This window comes from Spermophilus citellus, assembly GCF_964194105.1.
Source record: "Spermophilus citellus genome assembly, chromosome: 5".
Lineage (NCBI taxonomy): Eukaryota > Metazoa > Chordata > Mammalia > Rodentia > Sciuridae > Spermophilus > Spermophilus citellus.
In genome coordinates, this window is record NC_138186.1 from 148,009,087 (window position 1) to 148,021,907 (window position 12,821).

Below are 12,821 nucleotides of genomic sequence, written 5' to 3' on the forward strand. Positions count from 1 at the left end.
TTGACTGTGCCCTTTGTACTTTAAAAGCAGAACACAATTAAGCTTTAAGATGGAAGATAAATTTAACTACTTTCATGAATTATCACTTAAAAATACATTTAAACTCTCTTTATAAACTCTCATTTTGAAAGTTAATCTGTTCATTGAGAATCATTTTCATATCCACCCTCTTCCCCCTACCATGTAAGATTCATTGTGAGATGGACATGAGCCCTTGGGGGCCAAGGATCAAATGATACAGTTTGGATCTGGAATGTCCCCCAGAGATTCATGTGTTGAAGGCATTATTGGGAGGTGATGGAAACTTAAAGAGGTACAGCCTAGTTAGAAGAGGTGTGTTTTGTCTCTGGAGGCCACCTTTGAAGGGTATGTTTTGTCTCTGGACCCATTCGTCCTGTCTACAATTGGTACAAGATGTCCTCCACCCAATGGACTGTCAAGCAGAAAGCTCAGCCAGGCTTACTCCCCATATGAATACCAAGACATACCCTCTCCTCAATTGCAATGGCCCAGAATAGCCACACTTCTCAGAGAAAAGGACAAGAGCACTGCTCTCAGTGGAAGATGAGAAGAGGAGAGAGATCATCCCACTTGTGATTAGGAGCTGAACTAAAGAACTTTAAAACCAGCCTGGACTGAGAAAATAACTAATATCCCTATTATTGGGATGTTTTACCTCCCATTCTTTAATCTGTGCTTGCCCACATACCACTGGTCACCAACACCTCTTTGGTTCCTATAGGAAACCAATATATGATATTCTAGAAAAATTTTCAGGAACACTATTCCTTCCTCAGCCTTTTTGGATCCTTCTACCACATTTGATTCTGCCCTTCTTATATTCTGCCTTTTCTTATCTTTTCTATATTTTCTCTGAACTTGACCTAGATACTTAGAACCTGAGATTTTGTGCTCTTTATACTTTTGGCCATTTGGACCTTGGCTATCCTGCTGTAAGGGTCCGGCGAAACGTCGGAGAAAGAGACCACGAGACTAGCTTCATGCAATGGCAAGGGGGATTTATTGGATCCGTTCCAGCGCGCTGGGACTCTATGCTCACTCAAGAAGGGAGAGCAGCCCAGAGCCCAGAGCAGAGGTCAAGCAGAGCTTAAGTACACTTTTTGGGGAGGGTGGGGGGCTCAGAACAAATCATCATGAGGCGCGGGAAAATTGAACAACAACTCTGATACATGATTAGTCCATTCATTGGCGGGAACAGGCTGGGCAGGGGTGATTGGTCACTTCTAAACTGGGTACACATTCAAACTGATTGGTTCGGGCCCTGTGACAAACTGCACTGGGCCCTAGGCTGAATGGCCAGTAGGGCGTTGTCTTAACTATCTCAGGAATCTGGGTGTAACAGAGGAACTTAATAATACCTAATCTTTTACATTTTAATTCAAGCTTTCCAGTTTAGAAACTTTACCCTTTCACTGCATAATTTTGACTTTTCCTGCTCTTACAGCCTCAGTGTCTCTTGCCCTACATGAAGCCCTAGCTCAACTCCTGTCCCTTGGGAAGTGCCCAGATCAATTCCCATCTCTTCTCACCAAAGGGAAGGGAGATAGTCAAACCCTGAGCCTATGGCAAAGTCTACGTTATCAATGCAACTGTGCTCTATCCAGTTACTCAAACCCTACCCTTAGGATCCTCTTCTCAAGTCCATATGAATCCATTTTCTAAACCATACTAGTTTTCTAGAAATTTCAGAGGAAGAATTAACCATCTCCCTACCCTATTCCCAGGCTGGGGATTGAATCCAGAGCCTTGAACATGCTAGGCAAGAACTCTACCACTGAGCCTTACCCCTAGTCCCAGAATGTACTCTGCTCTCAAGGTGAAAAACAGGCTCTGGCAATAAGAGTTCAAACTTATGGGCTTAAGACACACCCTTACCTGTTCCTTTGAGTACCTGATATGGATTGAAAGGGTCCCTCTTGCAAATCCTGAAATGCTCATCAGTTGATGGAAAGAAGGCCCAGAGGACTATTTTACCCATACAAGATTAAATTACAGATTAATTCCAAAACAGAAAATTGGATCACCTCATCCTGAGAAATCAGAAGTTCCTGCTGAGATAGCATGACGATTTCTTTTGGCTTGCTCAGAACCTACAAAATGCAAGTCAGCCTGAGGGGCATGGCACAGGTTTTTTTTTTTTTTTCTTGGACCTAGGCTGCAATGCATCCACCCTGCCCATCAATTCCAGAAGAGTCTGCTTGGCATCGCCCTAGACAGGGTATCTCCCAAGGCCTACTCACAAAGCTCCATCATTTAATCACATAGTTCAGAATAACAACATTTACTATTTATTCAATAATTGCTTTGAAGAACTAAGTACACTTAAACTTACACTTATTCTATATAGAAGGTATTATTTTTTGCCACAGTCTTGGCTGGGCACAGAATCACGAGCCACCACACAGCTTTGTAGATTCAAACAGCAATTCTTTATTCCCGAACTCACACCGGCCTCCACACACGTTCTGGGGCAATCCCAGTTCTGCTGCCACCCAATTCACCTACTACATGAGGCTTTCCTCCCAAAATACTCTCTGAATCTCACGAGAGCTCAATGGGAGCTCAGGTAGCAGGAACGCCCTATTTCCAGCAGCAATAATCCTCAACATCGAACTTCCCTAAAACCCAAGGTCTTAAACTGGGAACGCCCTAAACCCAAGGACCGGGATACTATACTTCCTCAAACTGCAGGATACACCCTAATCCTGGATCCACCCTCGTCCTTGAGTAGGGTCATCTTTCTCAAACACACATGCAAGGTCACAGCAAATTTAACATGGGGCACGCTGGCAAGGAAATCAATGCATCATTCCTACTTGGTAATGGCCCTCAGCAATTTTTCTTATTTTATATTTGAAGGATCTGAGTCAGAGAAATTGAGCCCACAGACACACATTAAGTGGTAGAGCTAGAATTTTTCCATTCTATCCATGGTGTGTGCTTTAATGTTTCCATCAGTGCTGGGTAAAGACCCATTTTTGCCAGGAAAAAAAAAAGTAAAGAAAGAAAAAAGAGCTTTTTAATAACAAAAACTTATAAGTAAAAGCTACCGTAAGTTGCTAACTTGGAACATTAACTTATTTTATAACAGGAATAAAGACGTATGCAAATAACACATCTTAAACAATAATCTATAAATCACAAAATGACACTATAAATTATTATACTTAATTTAGTATGATGAAAGTTATTTAAATAATATAGATCTGCTGGGGAGCATATGATGAATTAAATATTATCATATAGCAAATTTCGGTGTTTTAGGTATGTCATTTGGCAGTTGCTTATAGGAAAATCATGGGCCCCAAATAAAACTGATACAAATACACAATGATACTTACTCAATAACTAAAAGTCATTTATAATTAATCATAAGCATACTTTAATATACATTTATGGTCATTAAAAGCCAAATAGCAGTAACTGAAAACAATCATTATCACAAGATAACACACTGATACCTCACTGGAAAGAAAAGGGCCTTCCTGATGTGGTCAGAATTCCAACTCTTTGTCTATGGAATTGCAAGTAGGTGCTTTGAACCATAGCAAGACAGCCTGAATTCTTAGTAGAATGTTTTGATATTTCAAATCTTACCACACTAATGGCTGACTACCATATGTCTACTTAAGGCCTCTTTACCCTTGGTTTGAAAATAAGCCTGGTCTTAGGTAGCTATTAGAAGCTCTCTGCTCTTGGGGGAGACAGAACAATAGTTTAATAATCTACAAACAAAAGCTTCTGAATCATCTTAAGGTTTTGAAATGGGAGCATTGAGAAGAGACTTACACAATCTCAGGTCAAGCATTATTGAGTAGATATTTCCCCAATGGAGTGAATGGTACTACATATCAGACCAAAAACCCTTATTAGAGGAAAAAATGACTTATTAATTTCATAGCAGGTGGTTAATAAATAATTGCTTAATAAATATATTTTTTCAAAGATTTTTTTTAGTTGTTGATAGACCTTTATTTTATTTATTTATATGTAGTGCTGAGAATTGAACCCAGTGTCTCACACATTCCAGGCAAGTGTGTTACCACTGAGTCACAACCCCAGCCCACTTAATAAATATTTTAATGGCTGTAATTACCATTGATAAATATAGTTGTTTTAACTTCCAAAATAAAATTTCATTATCAAATTTTTGCTTGATTAGAAGATAGCCATGCATATTCTTTCTTTGCTCTCATAAGCTTTGAATTCTATCAATGTTCCGGGAACTAGATCACCTCTAAAATAATACACATTATTTGTCTTTAATTCTGTGATTATTAATGCCACTTTTGAAAACCAATCTGATGTTGCATGTAGACCAATACTATTTGTAAATTGTGGATGTTCTTAGGTGAATAGCTACTCTAATTTTTGTTACAGTTGAATTTATTACTGTATAATAATGCCAACTTTAAAAGACAATCTACTGTATGCTTGGTTAATAAGAACTGCTTTTCTTGATGTGTGTTATACCTGGAGGAACACCCTGAGCCTACCTAACTACTGAGAAACCCATCCAGAATCATCTGGATGTTTCCATTAAACACACACACATACACACACACACACACACACACACACACACACACGACTTAATTGAAACATCATAATTGTAGAATGTTTGAATTTTTAAATTGAAATCTACATTTTTGTGGTTTCATCCTTTAACTAAATATGTAATAAAACAACTGCCAAAAAGACTTTAAAAATTTACTGTCATAGATAGATCTTTAAATTTTATGTTTACAAAATATCAAACCATCTTCTCCTTTCTCTGAAACTTCTGTAAGAGTTAATAAATATATATTATGAACGTACTAATAACTGATAGCTAAAAGGCAGCTAGCTGTTATGAAGAATTTTACATGCAAATTAATATTTAAAATTCATATCTTTTAAATTGTAATATCAATGAAACTTTCCTTGTTGTGAGTACTTGCCACTTTGACCCACTGAAAATATATTGAACTAATTGTTACATACTTCAGCAGATTATTTCAATTGAATATGATCCAGAGGCAGCAAGGGCACTGATTCTAGATATTAATCTCACAATAAAAAGGCAGAGAAATAAAATATCAATGGGGATAATTATATGTAAAATTTTAAATATCACCTCTTTTTTGGTGACTATAAAAAATATATTCAGTATAGCTAAAATAATTGGTTTACATGTCTGATCTTTCATTTGACATAGCCTGGAGGAGGAGTCAAGAGGTTAGATAGTCAACCCTCGAGTCCGTTCAACTAAACAGATATTTAGCACCCACTCTCTACTAGGCTTGATGCCAAGTATTGCAAAGAATACAAAATGAATAATATACTGTCCGCCATTAAGAATTTTATAGTCTACTAAGAAGAAATGACATGGTACAAGTTCCAATACTAATTTAAATAAATGTTTTATTTAAAATGATTGAGCCAGGCACAGTGGCACATGCTTATAATTCCAGTGACTTAGGAGGCAGAGGTAAGAGGACTGCAAATTTGGGGCCAGCCTCAGCAACATGGTAAGATCCTGTCTCAAAAAAAAAAAAAAATAAATAAATAAATAAAAAGACTGGGAATGCAGTTCAGCAGTAAAGTGTCCCTGGGTTCAATTACCAGTACTAATCTATCAATCAATCAACAGACCATAGTGACTTTTAAGAGGGTTGTCCTAACTTGTATCACTGAGAAAATAAGATGCTCTAAAGCTTATTTTCATTGATAGAGATTAGTGGTGTGGAGAGGGAAAGGCAGGAAGGAAGAGGAAAAACAGGAGCAATTTACTCTTGACCAGATCTTCCAAACTGTCCAAGGGTCAGAGGCAGAGCACATTAATGAGGCTTTGGATTTTGAGCTATAACCAAACTGCTCTGCATAACAAAGAAAAGAACTGTAGTTTCTGGCTCCTGAGGAGTAGGACTGGGAGTAGAGGACAGTGTCAGCCAGGCAGCAGGTGGGAAGGGAGGCCGAAGCTTAGGAGAGAGCAGAGAGCAAGCCCAGAGGGAGGGCAGTTGAAGAGACTTTGGAACAGGACATGCCATGTTCCGTTTCAGTGGGCGAAGTTATGGCGCCAGAGGAGGAGGTATTAGGTGGAGGGAACCATCTGAGCCAAGGCAAGAAAGCGTGACTAACATTTACAGAACAAAGCTGACCTCCACCCCATCCTCTCACCTGACTCTGGACCAGGTGAAGGAATGGAATGGAAAGTTCAGTTTGAGGGAGACTAGGTTCTCACAGACAATATTGGAGGGTAAGGAATCTGGAAGGTAGCAGAGGCCAAGTTGTGAAGGTTTTCTAAGGCACAGTGAAAAGTTTATTCTTAATTTAATAGAACATGAGTGGACTGTGAAATTTTTCAGTGGGGTATAACTTGATGAAATCTGTAGTTTCAGAAAGTTAAATTGGCATGGGTGCAATGGCATAAACTTGTAGTCCCAGTGACTTGGGAGGCTGAGGCAGGAGGATCCCAAGTTTGAGATCAGCCTCAGCAACTTAGCAAGACTCTGCCTCAAAATAAAACATAAAGGCTGGGGATGCAGCTCAGTGGTAAAGCATCCCTGGGTTCAATTCCCAATACAAAAAGAAAAGTTAACCTGGCAATCAAGAGGAGGGTGGACCAGAGCAGAGCATGTCAAACACAATGTAACACAGCCTCTCTTTTCCTAAATCTGAAATCCTGCATATCTAACAAGCTCTTCTCCCTTAGTGATTCTGAGAGAGGATCTGGGGTGGGCTCAGAACCCCTGTGGACTTCTTCTATTTAGGACTTCAGGGCAGAAACAGACTGCAAAAGAAATTAGAGAAGAAATAGTGAAGGGAGACTATGGACATAGCTCTTTGTCCCATACCTTGAAGCGGGAAGGGGTTTGAGCTTGTGTACAGTTCTGTCCCTTCCCCCATGTTTCTTTACCTGTTTTCCCAATGTTCTGGTTGTCTCACTCCTCTCCCACCTATATTATAGGAAGATGAGGCCACATTATTTCAGCCTCTCTCAGAGTCCCCTCCAAACAGAAAGGATCCCGTCAGCTTGGCAATAGTTACGAAAATCCTGCCAAGAGTTCTAGGCACTCATGATGAGGGTCTGCCCATGACTATCCCTGGCAGGGGACATTGGCTTCCTACTCTAGTTCCTCTGCTTCATCTCCAGTCCTGGACATATGATCCAGAGACTAGTGAGGGCTAGGGTAGAGATCAGTTTTGTATCATAAATGTTTATTTAGTACTGCTGAGCATACAATTTTTCTCCCCAGGTCCTGAAACCTCCAGATCAGAATTTCACATCTGAATTGCTTCAGGAGCCTTACAATATCACTCCCTTTCCCAGAGTCCCCTGCCTTGTGCTTCTTTTTTTTATCCATTCCCAGTGTCACCCTCTTCCTGATCTCCAGCAATCCAGATTTCCAGCCAGTGGTGTGTGCCTAGGCCACTTTCCTTGTTGGGGGTGGTCGTGACTGAGGGGAGTGATAACAATATCAGGTGCTACAGAGAGTGTGCGATGAGAACTGGGTACAGGCCATATTGAGTCGTTAGTGACCTTAGACTAAAGAGAACAATTTCAATAAAGAGGCAAAGTCTGAATCGATATTACAAGCAGTGAAACAGATGGTGGGTGGTAAGAGATAGAAACAGCAAGTTTCAAGTACTAATTGGTGAACTTTGTTGAGAAAGAGAGAAGAGAGAAAATGAGAGCTCAGGCAAGGAGTAGGAGGGGTTATCTGGCTTGTAGAAAGAAAAAAAAAATCAACAGATATTTGTGACAAAACGAAGCCATCTGCTGTCACTCACAGGGACATGTGCATGCTTGAGGGGGAATTTTCAGCCTGAAGAAAGGTTTATTTGGCCTGGACAATGTTTTTAAAATATTTTAATGATTTGCCTCATGCCTTTAAAAATGGGAAATTTTGTTTTAAAAAGTCCAAATTTCTACCTTCTCTAGCAAAATGGTAAGATCTAGCAAAACTGGATGCATATTCCCATATTGCAAGTGAACAGCAGCTATCCCTTCAAAAAAGTGGGCAATCACGGTTATTTCATCTGCTTAGATTACTTGCCTACCTCAACAGGCAACTGATAATGCAAACTCCATACTTATTGTGTGTGTGTGTGTGTGTGTGTGTGTGTGTGTGTGTGTGTAGCTACTTATACTAATTAGAATTTCAGGTTTAAGTCATGTGGCGATAGAGAAGATATTGAGGACGGGAATGGAGACCTTCCTGAGCATCCCTCCAATCTTGCAATGCTATTTGGCCCCTACCTTATCTAGATGTAAGAATGTTCTTTGCTCATCCCAGAAGAGTGTCCTGCCACGGATACCACAACGGAGGAAGCCTCAGAAGAGATCAGAACAGGCACTTTACATTCTGTGGGATGGACTAACAAGACATCCATAGGCTACTCTAGCTGAAAAGTAGCAGAAGTTCTTTCAAATTCGTTGGAGCAACTGCTGCCATGAGCTTTTGCTGGCTGCAGGTTTCACAGGCCCATCTAGAACAGTAGTTCTCATCCTCAGTTGCACATTAAAACATGATTGCCCCAGAAATTCTGAATCCACAAGTTTGGCTAGGTCTTAGGCACTGCATTTTAAAGTTGGTGGGTGATTCTAATGTGCACGTCTGGTGGCAGTAAGCCCTTCCCCTCCAAGCTTTCCAGACTCCCTAGATAGTCTCTTGGATGTTCAGATTAAAAAAACAAACACAAAACAAAACAAAAAAAAAACAACAACTGTATTTCTTGGTGCCCTCCTTGACACCTGACTCCACTGAGATCCCCACAGCTGCCCATCTGGCTGCTCTTTGCACACAGCACTTAACCTCTCATGACTGGGTTTAATGATCTTGAAACTTTAACTCTCAGTTGGCAACACTGGCCATTTGGCTCAAGTTCAACGAGGGATAATGTAGCCTCTCTCCTCCTGGAGTCACAACAAAGACACAGGAAAAAGAAAGTGGAAAAACTGAATACCAAATGAAACAACTCTACGAATGGGGAGGGTGAAATGTGGGTAGGATGACCAGTTGTCCTAAATTGACTAGGACAGTCCCATGATTTGCCTTTTTGGTGAATCATTTTATTGTAGTAATTTAAGTTTCTTATCAGAAAATCAGGAGGTATAAAACACAAGTATTTGTGAACTTGTTGGTTGGTGGTTGGGAGTGAGGGAAGAATTGGAAGACCAGTGGTTAATTATCTCATTAGAGTTCTTACTGATTTTCCAAGTTTTGTTGATTTCTTTTTAACCAATGGTTAACAAGAAAAAAGAAAAAAGAAAAACTGCTCTGCTCAATAGAATTTTCTGAGATAGTAGAAAAATCTGTGCTACCCAATATAGTAGTCATTAACCATTATGGTAATTGAGCACTTGAGATGTGTCTACTACGGCTCTGAATATTTAATATTTTTTAAAATTTAAGTTAAATTAAGTATAAATGACAAAATCCATGTGGGACTAATAGCTACATATTGGGCACGGTGAATCTACAGACTTGATGTTGTCCGTGGAAGATATAGGTTGTAATAACTCCTTTTCATACCTCTTTGATAGAGAAATGATCTCATTTGTCTTTTTTGGAAGGAGAAGCCCTAGTTTTGGACATAGCAGATTTGACTGGGATGATAATCCAAATTAGGCCAATTAGATTGTTTCTTTAAAGAACCCGGAATTAACACTCTGAAAGACTGCATCTGTCTGATAATGACAAGTTGAACAAGTAGGGTTGGCACCAGAGACTTTGTGCCATGGGAAATCAAAGCCATAAGCAATGTGAATTAGAGGTGAGTTGGTGGAGATTATAAACCTATTGAAAGGAGGAGAGAGATGGGGGAGGGGGTGATAGTGTTGTCTCCAGAGATGGTAACACTTTGGTCCTGACTTTTCCACTAAGTCTAAAGTCACTAGCACTTACTTTGTTTCCTATCCTTGAATGTCCATTAAAATTTCTGTTGCAATCTTTCAATAATTCAATTACTGGTGCTAGTTTAATATGTTTTTTAAAACTTTTTTTTAATATTTATTTTTCAGTTTTCGGCGGACACAACATCTTTGTATGTGGTGCTGAGGATCGAACCCAGGCGCTACTGCTTGAGCCACATCCCCAGCCCAATATGTTTTTATTTCTTACAAATTAAGAGTCTTGTTGAAGACATTGTTTCTTATTTGGGAGTTACAGAAAAGAAATACTAAAGCAAGATTTGGAGGAAGGAAAAAAGAAAAAGAAAAAGTCTTCATTTAAATTAGAATGAGTTGTGTAATGAGCCAAGTTAGAAGAGTCTTTTTCATTTGACAGGAATGGTTCTCCTTCATATAAACATGTTGTCTTTGACCACATTTTAAGAAAGAGATATATGAGACTTGGCACATAGTGGTTTTCAGTAAATATTGGATGAATGAATGAATGAAAGAATAAAGCAGCAATGAAGAAATGCAACACATTTCTAAAGCAGTTACACTAACCCTTTTGTTCAACAGTTTAGTATTTCAGCTAAATCATCATTATTTGTTTTCTGATTTAGTTTTTAATTAATTATCCATTAGTCTTGAGTTTCTATAGTTTCTTTTTTAAAGAAAATTAAGATGCAACTCATATGCCATAAAACTCACCATTTTAAAGTATACAATCAATTGGATTTTAGTATATTCACAAAATTGTGCAACAAAATTCCAGACCTCCCCACATACTTAATTCAAGATAACTCCACCCCCATACTGGGACCTCAACACATGCTAGACAAGCACTCCACCAGTGAGCTATATATCTTCAGCCCTTTTTATTTTATTTTGAAACAGGCTCTCACTAAATTGCCAAAACTGGCGTCAAACTTGAGATCCTCTTGCCTTAGCCTCCTGAGTAGCTGGTATTATATGCATGCACAACCATGTCTGGCTTCTTTGGGAGAGGCAGATTCTTTAGCATATATTCTTGTCTTGTTCTTTTTTTTAAAAAAATGTATTTTTTAAGTTGCAGATGGATACAATCTTTATTTACTTATTTTTATGTGGTGCTAAGGATAGAACTCAGTGTCTCTCGTGTGTGAGGGAAGCACTCTACCACTGAGCTATAATCCCAGCCCCTTGTCTTGTTCTTGAATGCAGGGGGGAAGCCTTCAGTCTTTCATCATCAAGTATAAAGTTAGCTGTGAGTCACTTGTAGATGCCCTTTGATAAGTTGTAGAGAGCCCCTTGTATACCTAGTTGTGTTGTTGCTTTTGTGTTTTGATCATGAAAAGGTAACTGATTTTTTAAATGCTTTTCCTGCACCTGATAAAATAAAAAAAAAAAACATGTGGTATTTCCATTTATTCCACTAATACATTGTATTATATTGATTAATTTATGAATGTTCCATCAACTTTACATTCCTGGGATAAAGCCTACTTGCTCATGTTGTATAATTCTTCTCCCATAATTTCTTGAAGGCATAGAATTTTTTTGGGTTTTTTGTTTTGTTTTGTTTTTGAGTCAGGGTCTCACTAAGTTGCCCAGACTGGCCTTGAACTTGTGATTCTCCTGTCTCAGCCTACCAGCTGAGATTACAGGTGTGTATCACTATACCTGGCTGAGGCACAGATTTTATATTTACTTACTTGCATTCAAACAGTACTCCAGTTGTTTCAGAAATTAGTGCCAAGACATGCAATCATTATTATTATTACTGAACTGGAATGACATGTCCCAATGAGAAGCCTTACTTTAAGGAATAATAAAAGTCAGGGACTGTTGACTATCTGGGATCATTACATTTACCATAAAATTTCCACATTGCTTACATTATATACAATAATATTCCTAAGAAAAAAAAATAGCAAAAGTCTGAATGGAAACTAAAGGAACAGTAATTGGTGTGAAAAACCTTATTTTGACAAAACCTTTAATTATCTCTGATCAAAAACAGCCGTTTTGAATTATAATTCCTTATACTATAGATTAATATGAAGTCTGTAATACCTGGTGTGAAAAGTATATAAATAACATTGTAAAAGAATTTATTTTAAAGCTAACATAGATTTAGACTTGTTTAGGTAAAGTAATGTATTTCATTTTTTCCTGGCTGGCAGAGTACTGGAAAACACTAACTCCTTAGTGACACACCACAGTACACCCTTATTCATCATTCATTATTCACTTCATTAGATATTATCTGACCAAATGTGATCACTGCCACAGGAAGAAATAGCTAGGTCTTGCTTGGAAAATTACTAATATGACATTTTTCTCAATTATAATTATTGCATTATGTAGTCTTTGAAAGATATAAAGTATAACTTATAGCTTTTTATTGGTGAGGAAAAAAACAGAACCCAGAGGATCTTGGAATCTCCTCAAACTACATGGGACAAGAGAAGCTTAGAAGAATCGAATCTTTGTTGAAGATTACAGAGTCTCATTCAGAGTCACACCCATGTGACAGGTATTGATATAAAAGGGTAACTAGAACCCAGCTTGGGAAGTGGATGGATCCAGTGCAGCCCTAGGACCTGGACACTCACACACCCTGGGGAAGCAGGTCTTTGTTGCCCTCCTTCCAACACTGTCTTAGCTGCTTGGGCCATTTCTGTCACCACCCACCTTCCACTTGGTCATGCTGGTTTCTGCTTAGTCAGTGGTCTTGCTTTCTGGAAGCTTATTTTGGCCCCTTCTGCCTCATCCCCTCTCAACTCATTCTCTATTTTCTTTTTCCAAGGGATATTCTGATTAGTTTATTAATGATCACAGTTCCATCAGACAGTTGTCAGATAATTTGCTAATTACCACCCTGTTTGGTGAGAATTGCTTGCCCTTGGTTACTTCAATGAGGACTTTATGAATGTGTACGCTA